Raw genomic sequence first — 12,827 nt, 5'->3', positions numbered from 1 at the left:
TAGTTTGGCCTTCACAACATCCTCTGGCAAAGAGTTCCACAGGATCAATACCCCATTGGGCTAGGAACCAAACAGACATAACTAAGTTAGCCAAAGCAACTAGAGGAACTAACTCATGGAGACAGTCACATTATACACAACAGTGAAGTAGTTCTGCTACAGGCCCCCTTGTCTCCCCAAAAATTTACAGCTGACTGGAAACAGCTGGTTTGAAAACACTCCATGATGATGAATTCCGGCTGTTCTATCATTGTATGAGTGACCAGCATAGATGGGGCTGAGTTAGAGATGGGCACACACTGCTGCTTTCAGATCAAGATAGGACCTTTTAGCAAGACTGGACATGGGTTTCATAGTTTGGACTCATCTCTAGCCTAGAAGAGTCTCTGAACTCCATTTAACCCCCTTCCACAGCAACCAGAGTACAGACCAAGTTACTACTGGAAACTGGTTCAGGCTATTTAAAAGGGGTTCCGGTTTCCCAGCCCAGCATACACAGAACCCAGAACAAGATGGCATCCCAGTGTCTGGCTGGGTAGTGGCTGCTGAATTTTCTCTGGCAATTATTTCTGGCTGGAAATCTGTTTTTTTCTCCTGCAAGGCTGGCTCAGTGCCGTGATAATGCCCAGGTATTTCTGCTGAGAGCAATGGTTCCCGTGGGTTAGCTGGATTTATTCCTTCTTTTTATTTCAATTACTTCAACAAGTTGGCAACTCCTCATTGGGGATTTTCCAGGCAATAACTGAAGCAGGAAAAGCAGCTCTCAGTCATTCTCCCCGCCCCAGCTGTGGGGCGTAAAGGTGATGGGGTAAGTATTTTCAAAAGTGTATTGTTTATTCCCAGTTATCTTTATCTGGGAGGAATAAAAAGACCTTTACAAAACAGCATAAGCCATTAAAAGGTTTCCAACATGTACCAGAGGAGTGTGCTAAAGAACACCTCAGAGCTCAGATTGCCTTTGACAAACTCATCACTGTAGAAGGTCTTTGTCAGAGTCCCCCACCAAGTTTATCAGAGTTTGAGTGAAACTCACTACTTAATGCTTTACAATGAGACACTGGGAGGCCATGTTTATACTCAGAAGAACATATCGAGTTAGAATAACAACTTTTCCAGTACCCTGACCCCAGGTTAGAAGAGAAGGGTACTGGGACGCCTGCTCCCATAAGTTTCAAGATCTCCCCATTCTTACCATCTAGCCACAAAGAAAGGAGTGCAGTCACAATCTCCTGAAAGCTGTTGCGAAGGCCAGGCTGAGAACCCGTGTGTTAATGCACATGTTCTACTTAGCATGAGATTGCCCTTACTGTGGACAAGGACAGTTGTGTTTAAGGGCATATTAGTTGGTCCTGGTTAACCCTAGAGTCTGATTTGACAGGATCCAATTAGCAATAGCAAGTTTGCATTTTTATGTATATCACACGGAAGGGATGGAAATGCACAGTTTAAATACTGGGGATCACCCAGCAACCATGAAGACCTGAACAGAACGGTTAGCCACAGACACTGCATGGCTGGCAGCTTTTGAAGATGCTACTCATCCTCTGCCCCACGTCTTGCCTCTCTCCAGGCCGGTCCTACCCTGTTTGATAACGGGTACCAAACACAGCCCCCTGACTGCGTTGAAAATGGTTGTCTCCCTGGCAGAGACAGAGTCCAGCACCGATTTTAGCAAAGAGTGGCAGACTTTACTCTCACCATGCTAGACCCTGGCAAAGCCAGCAAGGCATCTCTTTTCAATTGCAGCTGAGTGGGACTGGGTGATCAGCGTACGACACCCACCGGGATGGAGTCTGTAGTGCACACACAGCCCGTAAGTTCAAAGCAGCTCTTTGCATTATCTGCATTTCCCCCCACCCCTCATGAACCCCACCTCCCTAGTTCAGGGGATGCCTCTTAAAGATCAGGGAAGTAACCAGGGTGATTAATGTGAGAGAGGGCCTTTTCATGGCTGCTTTGATTTACAAGGTTATGGCCACTGCTAGTATATGGAGGAGGGTGGGAACAGCCTTCAGGCAGCGGTCTGCTAGTCATCTTAGCAGCTTGTTTGAATACATCACTCCCTGGGTGAGGGTAGGGATGGAGGAATCCTGACCACCTGTGCAGAGGAAGGATTAGCAGAGCTTGGTTCATTCATGAAAGGAAGGGGGGAAACAATCTTCCCTAAAACCAAACCCAGCTCTGAGTCCAAAAAAATGGCCTTGCTGAATGGGGTGGTTTCTTCAAGCTCTCACCCAAGGACATGTGCATCTGGTCACACCAATAGAGCGACAGATGCGTCAATACTCTAGGTCTCTGCATAGGGCAGGGGAGGCTTTACAGGGGCTGTGGTGGAGAAAGGTTTCATATGTGTCCCATTTCAGATTTTCTGGCAGCAGCTGCCACATCCATGTTCAAGGCCCAGATTCTCCTCCCAGTTAATGGGAGTTTTGCTGCTGACTTTAATGGAAGTAGGACCTGGCTCATTGTGAAGCAGTTTCCCACCTCCTTTTCTGCTCTCCTGCAGTAGCAGTCTCCACTGGACCTCGACTATACCTTGCCCAAGAAATCTGGACCCGGACAAAAAATAATTGATTACCCCCGCCATACAGTCTCTTCCTCATTTTAAGTGAGGTCTCTTTCACACACTCATTTCGTCTCCACTTCAGTTTCACCTTAGACACGGTCTAGAGTTGGCCTACTTGGGTTTGATGTGTCTCTCATGGACTCTAGTTTGTGTGTGATCACTGGTTCTTTATGTGGTAAGCTCTGTCTTGGTTTTGCACATTCTGCAATAGAACCACGATCTGCTAGCATGAAGACTACTGTGGGGACTGATAGCTATCTAGCTTTCTGTGGTTTTTCACCTTCTTTCTAGTAGGCAGTATACGTCACGCTCACTAATCTTTGATAAATTGGCTATTGTGGATCCTCTCAGCCAAGCACCTGGAACAATCTTAAGACTTAAAATGACCTGCCAAGGATTTTAAATATTTGGGCTTGTACCCTTTACCATGTGCAAAGGCAGGAGCTGAAAGAGGAGTCTTAAAGCTTTCCTCACCCTGCTTTTGCTTTTTCAAAAACCCTAGAAAGTCAGCTCTGGTCTTCCCTGGATTTGCTCAGAGGGCCTCTAGGTTGCCTTGGAGAATGTATGTGGTGAGCTCTCATGCCTTAACCCAGGAGGCTCTCAGACTGGGGTCTATGGAGAGCTGGCTGCTCATATGATGCTGGCTCCTTCTCATTTCCAGCTCTACAAAAGGCAACTAAAAATAGTTTCTTAACATGGCTTTTCCACGTGAGCCATCGCTTTAGTTGCCACAGGCCTATTATTCAATCAGCAGGAGGGCAAGGTGTCCACAGCACAGTCTTTCTATTAAGACGTGCTACATACAACCATCGAGTGCATGAGAGGAGGGCTGCATGAGGGAACTAGATGTGACGGACACTCAGCTTTGGTTAAAAATGTATTTCTAGGCCTTCTTCCATGCAAAAAGCCTTAAAAACAATCCCGACACAAATAGACTACTAGGCCTCAACGGAGCAAGCAGCTGAGCCCAATTTAAGCAACATACCTAGGATGATAATTTGTTGCATTCCTGCAGTGCCTAGTAGCCCCAACTAAGATCAAGGTCCTAATGTGCTAGGTGCTGTATATACACTAGTAAAGGAGAGTCCCTGCTCCAAAGAGCTTACAGTCTAAATAGACAAGACATTGTCCAGTGCGAGAGGAAATAGAGGCACAGAGAGGGGAAGTGACTTGGTCAGGGTGATAGAGCAAATCAGTGGCAGAGCAGGGAATAGAATCCAGTCTCCCAAATCCCAGTACAGTGCCCTATCTGCTGGACTGCCACTGCTTCAGAGAGGATTCCTTCCACCCCCACAATTTTTAGGTCAAATGAGTTTCTGTGGAAGAATCATCATGCCAACCCTCCCCAAAGTCAGTTTTTTTACAGTGATGCAATAAATGGCAAATAGGAAGTCAGAAAAAAATGGTTCTGCAGGCTTCCCCAGATTGGTGGCTCTCTTGATGATGCTAAAGAAATGCAAAAAGCAACAGAGGGTCCTGTGGCACCTTTGAGACTAACAGAAGTATAGGGAGCATAAGCTTTCGTGGGTAAGAACCTCACTTCCTTGCATCTGAAGAAGTGAGGTTCTTACCCACGAAAACTTATGCTCCCTATACTTCTGTTAGTCTCAAAGGTGCCACAGGACCCTCTGTTGCTTTTTGCATTTCTTTAGCATCATCAAGAGAGCCACCAATCTGGGGAAGCCTGCAGAACCATTTTTTTCTGACTTCCTATTTGCCATTTATTGCATCACTGTAAAAAAACTGACTTTGGGGAGGGTTGGCATGATGATTCTTCCACAGAAACTCATTTGACCTAAAAATTGTGGGGGTGGAAGGAATCCTCTCTGAAGCAGTGGCAGTCCAGCAGATAGGGCACTGTACTGGGATTTGGGAGACTGGATTCTATTCCCTGCTCTGCCACTGATTTGCTCTATCACCCTGACCAAGTCACTTCCCCTCTCTGTGCCTCTATTTCCTCTCGCACTGGACAATGNTCTTACCCACGAAAGCTTATGCTCCCTATACTTCTGTTAGTCTCAAAGGTGCCACAGGACCCTCTGTTGCTTTTTACAGATTCAGACTAACACGGCTACCCCTCTGATAAAGAAATGCAAGTTATTACAATGCAAGCCTAAAAGACCAAGTATGTATGCATGTGAGGGAGCATTTTTAACCAGCAAGTCGCAGCACATATTTCCATTAGCTAGTGAAAACTATGTAGCCATGTTTATTAAGATCCATAATTCTCAGATCTATCAGAAGGTTCCTTATTTGCATTCCTCACAAGTATGCCTGTAGAGCAAAACGCATTATAGAAAGGAACCCTTTGGAGCATGGTAGGGCTCTTCAGATTCTAAGGATTTCGCCAGTTTTTCTCCACAGGTTTCTATGGGACCATGGTCCTAAATTAGGCAATGGATGCTCAACGCCAACAGTTTCATATGGAAATAAACACACCGTGTCTAAGAGGAGGCAAGTTGCAGATAAATATGATGCTATAGATGGCCAGAAGTATTGAAAAAAGAAAAACTTACTGCTATGCAATACTCATAAGACACCCAATAGTGACAAGCTATTTTCCTAACACTTAGGGCCTTAATCAAAGTTCACTGCAATTGGTGGAAGCCCTTTTCACTTATTTCAATGGCCTTTGGATCTGGCCCTTATTTGGGAGAACACCACAGCTTATGTGCATCACTCTGGTTTCCTGCAAATTTGGCTGTGTCAATGCTACTCTCCACAATGTATTTTCTCCCATAAGGCCCAATCCCAAAGGTGCCAAGTACCTTCTGAAGGGGGCCAAGGACCTGTTGCTCACCACCCTCAATTCCCATTGGCTTCCTCTCTCCAGAGATGGTCCGTGTACACCCACTGCACTGTATTTTTGAGCTGGTAGGCACAGAGATAAAGACTGGGCAGTATTTTTTGAACTGGGCAAGCACAACGTTTCTCAGGGAGCGGTTAGTATCACAGCTGCCTTCTTCCCCATGCGAGGAGAGTCAATACACTCGTGTCACAGCTCATTCAGCAGGACCTATGGAAACTCATGACCCAAGCACAGCTACTGAGTCACGCTGCTCAGGAGGATTTACAGTCAACACTTAGGCTATGGCATCTGAGAGCAACCCCTCGGACGCGATTCCAGCCCTAGTGCTGAGCCATTGCCTCAAACCTTAATGCAGAGCACAGCATTCAGCCAGTCACCCCAAGGAAAGTCAGACTCACAGCAACTAAGGACTTGTTTCAGTTTGTACCGTTTCCCATCCTCATTATCAAGAAACTAGGTCCATGCCGGACCATTCTCCCTAGTAACAATCCAGTGGCACAAGAACAATAAATATGTATTTCCGCTGCTGGGAAAGTCTGCAAGAGAATAAGATTTATGCTAGTTTTTATTTACCAATCCCCTATGCTGACTGGCTCTGGTTACTTCACCCCATTCTCATAGGTTTCTGAGATTGTAATAGTAGCTGGAGTCAGTCTTTGGGCCAGAAGCACTTTTCTCATTTCTTGCTTCCCCCTTCGTGCTTTGTTAGAATAAAGGAGACATCCCTGTTAGTCCGGATGCAGCGCTAAGTCTGTGCTTGTATCCTCCTTGTTCGTCCCCTTTCCTTCACGGCCAGCTTTGCAGGAACAAAGCTCTAAAAGAGTCACATGCCCCAGCTGCAGCCCAGAGCGTCTTCCATAATTGCATCCAAGCTGCAGATCCTCTAAGGCACTGCCCAAGTCAGACGTCCACATGCACAAGCATAACCAGAGCACAGGAAGAGCCACGCTACGCCAGCTGGTACAGTCTGCTTCCAAGCCCACCACAAAACCCTTTCGTCAGAGCGGGTTAGTCACATTGAGAGCAGAGCCCAAGAACGTTTTTCAGAAGACACTGACTCATGGGTGACTCCGGATCCACCTGTACCAATCATCCCTGCAATGACGTCGCCACACACATACCCTCAGAGTTGGATCCCCACCTGGGCTCGCTACCAAAGCCACTACTTGTCAATACCGCCCAAGGCACCATCAGCCCATGCCAGGCTTTCCCCCACCCAGCCCCATTCTGCATGACTCAGGCAGAGGAGGAAGTGGAGTGGCAGGGATGCCAAGTAAACAGACCTGGCAGTGTAGGAATCAAACGATTATGAGGGAGGAAGAGTACAGGTGATGAGAGAAGGGGGGCAGAGCAAGAGAGTAAGCCGATAGGAGAGGGAAGATGAGGGTAGATATGGAACAGGGTAAGAGAAGACACACCAGCCAGAGAACCCCAAGCTAAATATTAAAGTTCTCAGCTCCGTGGGAGGAACAGGACTTGGAAGGAGAAGGAGAAGGATCAATATTTGCCCCACAGAAACCTCAGCGACTGTAGATTTCCCTCACATATAAGACAATATCATCAGCTAGACTGCAAATATAGTCTGGGTCTTCTTTTAGGACTTCTATCTCATTGTATTATTTCTCGGATGGATGGTGGTGACGGGCTCCCTCCAAACCCACAACGTTGCTTGCACTGTGCCTAAGTACCTCGTTATCAGCCTACTGGTATCGCTTCAGAAGGCAACAGAGAGCAAGGTCCACAAAATTATGAGTTTATGTCATTACTCTGGTAGAGAGACTGGCTTAGTCCCTCCACCCCAAGGAGGTCTGCTGTCTTAAAGGGCCAGCGTCAATTTACGCCACATTGATATTTTTTATCCTACTATTGATATAACACACAAAACTACAATTGAAAGATTAAAGGAAAAAATACTTCCTTGAATCTTCTACACTTGGCAATATATCAAATAGCCCATTTCACAGTTTACTGTTGGTGCAAGTCTGAGTCAGTGACGGAGAAGAGAAAAACATTTAAATAAATATGACATTAACCCCTCTTCCCTTCAAAAAGGCATAGGGATTTGGGGCAGATGTAATACCTCAAGCTACATTTCACTCATTTTTTAAATTGAGTGTATTTCAAGTGGACAGTGTTCCTTTAACCCATTTGTAATCCTTCCTGTGCCTGCATGTCACATTTTCTAAACGCATTGTTCTGTAGCAATGTCAGGTTCGAGGCATCAGAATTTCTTGGAAAGCATTTAACAACTGAATAGACCATCTGGTTGTTACACACCCTCTCGCTGTCAGGTGGAGGAGGGAGATTAGCTCATACATTTGGTCTTCACAGCAAAAGCTGGTTCCTTGTTACATGGCAGTGCCTATCTGACTGTATAATCTAGGTTGAGTCAAGGCACCGACTTGATGTGGCTAGGCAAGGTCAGCCCTATACTCTGCATCTGGAGCTGACCCCCTCTAACTACACTGCGTTACAAACTACCTGTGCCTTGTCTCCACCAGGATTTTACAGTCTGACAGGTATCGCTGTTTTGCAGGGAAGAAATAGCTATCGAAAAACGCATAAAAATCAGACTCACTTGCTGTTCTCCGATAGGCGACAAGGAAGCAAACTGGACGGCACAGCGTTGTGTGTACCAATCTACTTCCAGACACACACAGCTGTTTTCATGCCCTGGTAGCAAAGTTTACTTTGTGCATGTCAGAAAAAATTGTCTAGCCCTATTGCCATTTGCTATAGCCCTACCCAGCTGACTGCCTCTGGCAATCATTAACCCACATTCCTCCAGCAGTCTCCCTCCCAGGGCACAAGCGGGGGGGAGGGGGAGAAATAAAAAAAGAAAACCAGCTGAACTAGAGCTAATCACAAAGCAGAGCGACTAACAATTCTCTTCTGTTTATGGCTAACATAAGACTCCCTCCCCCACCCCAGGTAAGTCATTCCTGCCCAGTGATTCTCTGCCCTGGCATATTTCTGTGAGGAAGCAATACCAGCAGGCAGCATGGACAGGGAATAGACCAAACCGACCTCCCCCTGTGTCTCCCAAATGACAGAAGTTAAACCTTCCGGGATTGTGTTGTTTGAAAAAAACAAATACCTCATCTCTTCTGCCTTCTACACCAGCCACTGACATCTCCTTGAAGCCCTCTCCGTTCTCTTCCTGATTCTCGTCTCCATTGGTGCTCTCTACAATCGCCCTCAGGTGACCTCATCTCCTGCCCTGGTTTTGTACCACTTGTGCACCAAAGGCTCAAACCCACCTGCCCATCCCTGCCCTCTGCCCAAGCTGAGGGCAGATCCTCATGGAGATCCCCTCACTTCCTTGTACTAAAATGGCAAAAACTAAACTCATCGTTCCTCCAACACCCTCTTCCCCATCCCTGTTGCCGTCTCTTCTAAAACAGCATTTTTCAAAGTGCGGGTTGCGACCAAGTTCTGGGTCGTGGCACGTCAGGCACTGGGTCGCTCTGGTCGGGTTAAAAGTCCCATCGGTGGTGCTGCCCAGCTACCTGCTCCGACACCATGTTGTGCCCTGGAAGCTGCCAGCAGCAGGTCCGGCTTCTAGACGGGGGGCCATGGGACTCCGCGCGCTGCCCCTGCCCCACCAGCTCCACACTCCCACTGGCCAGAGCTGGCGGGGGGGAGGGTGCCTGTGGGCAAGAGACGTGTGGAGCCACTTGCGTGCCTTTGCCTAGGAGCCGGATGTGCTACTGGCCGCTTCAGGCGCAGCACAGTCTGCAGTGCCAGGGCAGGCAGGTTGCGCCGCTGACCAGGAGCCGCCAGAGGTAAGTCTGCGCCTCAACCCCGTGCCCCAGCCCTGAGCCTCCCCAAACCCAGAAGCCCTTCCTGCACCCCAAGCCCCTCATCCCAGCCCCACCCCAGAGCCCGCACCTCCCAGCCCAGAGCCCTCACCCCCTCCTGCACCCCAACACCCTTCCACAGCCCAGATCCCCCTCCTACACCCTGAACCCCTCATTCCGGCCCTACCCTGCAGTCCTCACCCCCACGCCCCAACCCTCTGGCCCAGCCCTAAGCCCCTCCCACACCTAAACCCCTCATCCCCAGCTCCATTGGGTCGCGGGCATTAACAACTTTCTTCAACTGGGTCCCCAGAAAAGTTTGAAAGCCACTCCTCGCTCAGCCTCCTAATGCTGGGGTTGCCTTTGCCTCCTCCTCGTCTCGCCCCCAAACGCTCTCTGGTTCTTTTTGTTGCTTCTCCCTCTAAAGGCCTTTCTAAAATTCATCCCTCACCTCCCAATCCCAAGCTCAGGCTCTCTCCTTCTTCTCCTGTCTCCTCCATGACTCCCCTCTCCTCAACCTAGCCAACATCCAGCACCTAACACAAACACTTTCCCTTCCTCCTGCCCTGACCAAAGCACCTCTCTCCTCAAGGCCCTTCACTGATGGTCTAGGTGTAAAAAGAAAGCCTCGTCCTGGGTACTAGGGCTCTGCCCGTCTACCTGCCTCTCAAACTGATATTATTTGTGTGCACCCAGATCATGAAGCAATCTGGATTGCTCTCTCTGTGACCCATCCTCTTCATTATTTACCACTCTTCCAGTCTGTGTGTCATCTGCAAATGATCAGTGATGATTTTATGTTTTCTTCCAGGTCATTAATATAGATGTTAATGGCAGAGAGCCAAGAATCAATCCCTGTGGGTCCCCACTAGAAACGTACCCATTCAGAGATGACTACCCATTTACAAATTACGTTTTGAGTCCTGTCAGTTAGCCAGTTTTTAATCCATTTAATGAATGCCACGTTAATTTTGTATCATTCTAGTTTCTTAATCAAAATGTCATGTGGTGCCAAGTGAAATGCCTTACAGATGTTTAAGTATATTACATCAATTCTATTACCAATCAAAATTTTAATCTTGTTAAAAGAAATATCAAGCTATTTCGACAGGATCTATTTTCCATAAATTACATTGACTGGCATTAACTACCCTCCTTTAATTCTTAATTAATCAGCTCCTATATCAGCCATTACATTATTTTGTCTAGGATCAAAATGAGGCTGATAGGTCTATAATTACCTGTTGTCATCCTGTTTACCCTTTTAAAATATTGACACAACATTAGCTTCATTCCAGTCCTCTGGAACTTCCCCAGTGTCCCAAGAGCTACTGATAATCAACATAATTGACCAGAGAGCTTCTTGGCCAGCTCTTTTAAAACTCAGCTACGAGTTATGTGTGTCTAAAACGGTGAATTGTATTTTGCACTGAAAGCATTTGATCTTCAAAGTGAATGTTGGCTAATGCCAAAGACATAAAATGAATTCAGCATTACAGTGAAATCCAAGGTTACAGGAACCACAATGGAGTAGCACTGAAAGAAACAACCTACTTGATAGTTGTAGATGTTTGTGCAGTAAACTTCGGAAGAGGCAAATCTTGGAACACCTCCTGGGCTACATTTTCTGAGGAAAATGGGCTGTTATTTTTTTAATATTAATTACAATCAGTATGTAAGGGGAAGTAGGTGCAAGTGTAATATTCTTCACTTCTATCATGCACTTCAGAAGTAACATTTGATTTTAGTTCTGCCTCAGCTGTAGATACTTTTTTTTTTGTTTTGTTTTTAAACTTGTGGCCTCCAGCTGTCTATTATCCAGTGGAAGTTCTTAAATGTTCCCAGGTAACAGGAGTTGAAGAAAATCCAGCACTCAAGTCATATAGCAATCTCTCCCAAATAAGTACTGTCAACATCAAATTTTAAACTCTCCTTATAAGATACTATATTAAGTTTCTAGGCTTGTGAAGGTGACCTTCCAAATGCAGTTCCAATACCTCTGCTGGTATTCATAGCTTTGCACCAAGCTGTAAAACCCAGATCAGAATTCCCTCAATTTTCAGGGATGCTATTCAGAATCCTGTAGGCAGCACTGAAACGGACAAGAATTGAGTCAATTTCCCATTGCTGCTTTAGAAAGCTATAAGCAGCAGCACCAACAGGCAGTGGACCTACCGCCCTGGACTCCCAAACATCAGAGATTAAGGGAAGGAGAGAGTGCAAAAGACATTTCCACAGTACAGCAACAAACAAGAGACCAACCTGCTCGACATGGAAACATCAGATTTTCCTAGCTACATCGCTCAGAGCTATGAAAAATTTCACGCCTTGAGTCCCATCATTAGGTCAACCTAGTCCCCGGTGTAGACGCAGCTAGGTTGATGGAAGAATTCTTCCATCAACCTAGCTACTGCCTCTTGGAGAAGTGGATTAACTACATCAATGGAAAAACCCCCTTCTGTCAATGTACGAAGTGTCTACACTAGGGAGCTGCAGCAGCACAGCTGCACCACTGTGGCTGTACCACTATAGTGACTGTAGTGTAGACATACCCCGGATGGTAGAGCAGCAGAGACCATATCCCACTCTCAGCAGCAAGAGGTTTAGAATGGGGGACAGAGAAGAATGCAAGAGGAGTTTGGAGGCCTTTGAATTTGTCTAACGCTCACTAGCCAAAGGCTAAACCCTACAGATGAAACTCCCAAGCGGCATCTAGGGAGAGCATCCTGGAAGGAATCCCAGCAGCTCCAAGGGTATTTGTTTTGCATTAGGACACTGGGACATCTTTCCCATCAGTCTTTGTGCTAACAGGTTTAGTCTGCTGTCAAGGTTCATGGCCACTGGAGAGGATTTTTGGGGGGACAGGGAAAGAAGTGGGAGAAAGATAAACAGTAGGGACGGACACATGCTTTCTGCATGAGTTAAGTTTATTCAATTCTACAGTTGACATCTTTCAAGCAGTAATCGCACAAACTTCTCCAAAGCTACTAAGCACATGTGTTCACTTCCTACAAGTAGGCGGGGAAAGAGGGCAGCTGGGGCCACTTCATTCTTCCTCAATCTACATTTGCCGATTTCGTTATAATCCATGATCTATTCCCAACAGACGTGGGCATGCTTTCTTACCATGTACGGAACATTTACATTCTGCTTCAAACACATCTACCAAAAATCCCAAGACACCCTTTCCCAGGCACAAAACCTGCTGACAGAACAGGATCTGCCCACCAAACTGCCTTTTCAGCATAGCCTTAGCTTGAAACAAGATGGGCCTCAATCCTTTTGTGTCTACCCCTCCCTCTCCTTAATCCACCCCTGCCCAATTCACTGTGTGCAGGCAAGCCCTTGTTTTAGGATTTAGCCAGGGGAGGTGGGATTGGGGGGCTCAGCATACAAGAGGCCTGGTTTAGGGGGCAGCGGTTCCCCCCACCTGCATGTATACTCAGCCAACCTATCAAGAGTGTCATTGGGACAGCTGCTGCTCACACAGCTCCTTCAGGTGAGCAGTTTACAGCGATCAGGGGTACAAAAAACTGGGACAAATACATTGGAAAGAGTGACCAGGGTGTGCCCAGGGACACACAATCACCAAATTCACGCTACTCCCTAAACATCCCCACCCCTCCCTTCCTACGGGCTGGGTGTCTTCTCC

The 12,827-nt window shown here is 46.9% G+C and overlaps 1 protein-coding gene across 6 annotated transcripts in view; it reads right to left on the bottom strand.

Annotated features, from left to right (window-relative positions):
• RASSF7 (Ras association domain family member 7) overlaps window positions 1–12,827 on the bottom strand; it is a 126,348-nt gene that overhangs the window by 22,877 nt on the left and 90,644 nt on the right. The window contains exon 1 of one of the 6 annotated variants that reach the window (XM_034770393.1): window positions 7,954–8,051. The exons of the other annotated variants lie outside the window; for them this stretch is intronic. The gene's annotated coding sequence lies outside the window, so the exon portion shown is untranslated. Of the gene's footprint in view, window positions 1–7,953; window positions 8,052–12,827 lie in introns of those variants that run through there. 6 annotated transcript variants of the gene reach the window in all.

This window comes from Trachemys scripta, chromosome 4 (assembly GCF_013100865.1).
Source record: "Trachemys scripta elegans isolate TJP31775 chromosome 4, CAS_Tse_1.0, whole genome shotgun sequence".
Taxonomy (NCBI): domain Eukaryota; kingdom Metazoa; phylum Chordata; order Testudines; family Emydidae; genus Trachemys; species Trachemys scripta.
This window is presented reverse-complemented; position numbering and strand designations above follow the sequence as displayed.